The sequence below is a fragment of the Malus sylvestris genome, chromosome 17, assembly GCF_916048215.2.
Source record: "Malus sylvestris chromosome 17, drMalSylv7.2, whole genome shotgun sequence".
Taxonomy (NCBI): domain Eukaryota; kingdom Viridiplantae; phylum Streptophyta; class Magnoliopsida; order Rosales; family Rosaceae; genus Malus; species Malus sylvestris.
In genome coordinates, this window is record NC_062276.1 from 12970040 (window position 1) to 12972438 (window position 2399).

Sequence of the window (2399 nt, forward strand, 5' to 3'; positions counted from 1 at the left end):
TTTCCATGCTACATTGCTCCTGCTGCAGACGTGATATGCTGCAAAGACAACGCTCACCATCGGATACGTTGCTCGCTGCACGGAATGATCTTCGTTGCGATGGTGGAGGAGCAGCAGGCATGCTTAGATGGTGTTCTCCAGCGTCGTCGGAAAGAAGAGTTCTGGCAATGGCATGGCAGAGCTGAAGCTGCTGTTCGTTGACCAGAGGATGCGAAGTTTATGCCATTTGAGGCATATCTAGCATTTGGGTGGGAGAAGGCCTCGAGAAGCTCTGGGACACATCAAACATTTACCTCTACTGGTCCTGGAGTTGGACTAGTTGACCAGGCGATTGAGACTGTTATCTTCGTTCAAGATCGCACTCAAGTCACGCTGCCCTGCAAGAGTCTGGAGACGACGGAGCTGCTGAATTAGGAAGTTCATGCATGTATCAAAATCAGGGGCAGGCAACCGAGACATGTTTGATGTCGTAAACTTATCCTTGGTCACGAGCACTTTTTATTGAGACTGGGGGCTCTTCCACTCTCCCTCTGGATATTAGGTCACGGTTTAAGAATAAAACAATGACAGTTATATCATCGTGAAAATGGCGTCGGACCTTCTTGTCAATTTTCTGAAGATCTGAATATCGCATCTCTCTTTTTCTTGCAGCTTCTTGGAGAGCCGTCTTAACAAGCCGCTTGGCGCTTCCCGCATGTGGATGATTGTGGACAATTTCAACAGCTTGTTCATTACTCAAGTGTTCTCATAGACCATCAGAAGCAAATATAAGAAAAGAATCATTTGGATGGAGAGGATGAGAAAGAATGGTTGGTTCGGCAGATAAGGTAGGCATGGTCATTGGTTCGGGAAGTCTGAATTTTGCACTAACCGGCTCCCTGTTAAACCTTGCATGTTTCATATATGCGTCACCTATAGATTTAGATACCTGGATAATGCCTTTTACTCTCCAAACTCCATGCTTTAAAACGACAATTTGAGGATCATGTGGGTGCAAATCTTTCAGTTCATGCCTAACCTCCTCGAGATTTGCATTGTGTTCAGTGGATAACTAGATCGCAGCAACTTCCCCAGTGTTGCCCACTTTCTTTCCCAACACACAACGGGAATCTCCCAGGTTTGCCACAAATAGGGTCCCCAGAGATATAACTCCAACCAGACAGCATGACCCAACAGTTGCTACTTGGGGTCTAGTACCCCACAGCTTCGAAACAAGGGCGGTAAACCCTTCCTCCGTTCGGAGAAAAGCATTTTGAATGGTCTCCGCTGTCACAACACCTTTGGACTCCGCTGATATTACTTGGAAATGTTTGAATAAATTGTCGCAAACGTATCGAGCGGTCTCTGGTCCGCCGTGTCCGTCGTATACGCCGACGAAGGTCCCAAAGGGTCCCGACTTGATCTGGTTCTGATCCTCGAGCACCTGATTGGCCTGGACCACCGCCATAGAGAAATCGCCCCACGCGTACTTTCCAAAATCTCGGAACCAAAGCAAGTTATCTTTGCCATCTCGCCATCCTCCGCCGTCTTCGTTATTCGCAGCGCCGACGATTCCAACAGAGCTGAGTCCCTCACCGTCGCCGCGCCTAAATGGCCTCCAGCAAAGAGAGAGCAGATTCATCAATGCCTGAAGCATCCCACATCTCTCAAAAACCCTAACCCCAAAACCCAAAGACCCTTAAGGACTCCGAATTTGGGGGAAGAGGCTGGGAGAAGAAGCCTAGGAGGAAGAGTAAGAGTTCTGCCTGGAGATAGCTATGGGGTTTGTGAAGGGGGAAGGAGAAGAAGGAGTGGAAGGAGTGAAGTAGGAGGCGAGTGATTGGAAGGATGAAGATTTGGATTGGAGCTTTGAGAGCCGGGCCTGAGCTTGTTGGGCTCACGGTTTGGGTCTGAGGAGACGGGCCTGATTTTGTGGCTGGGCTCAGACATGTATATATATATATATATATATATTTTTTTTTTAGATAACATATGTTTTTTTTTTTCTTTCAAAGAAACTGTAATTTAATTTTGTACAAAGAAAACTGCCAAGTAATTTTGTAATAAAATTGACCTTCACCAATGAGACTTTAATCAAATCCCTTTTTTTTTTTTTGATGTGATGTGACTGAACTCGAAAAATTGAACATTCGAGCTGCCTACGTACCTCTCCAAAGAAGAGATCAAGTCGTAACGTAGTTCAAATACATACATATTTTTGGTATTTTCTTTTTGTGCCGTTTGCAGTTTCAACTCGTGCAGGCAAGGAGCGTTGGTGTCGTTTGCAGTTTCAACTTGTGCAGACAAGGAGTGTTGGTGTCGTTTGCAGTTTCAACTCGTGCAGACAAGGAGCATTTGGTGCCGTGTTGCAGTTTCAGCTCGTGCAGGCAATGAGCGTTGGTGTTGACTTTTATGCTCGT

General features: G+C 46.2%; 1 pseudogene; it reads right to left on the minus strand.

Moving 5' to 3' along the window:
• Window positions 1–423: 423 nt before the first annotated feature.
• Window positions 424–1720, minus strand: LOC126609854 (probable protein phosphatase 2C 42; annotated as a pseudogene).
• Between the last annotated feature and the right edge of the window lie 679 nt (window positions 1721–2399).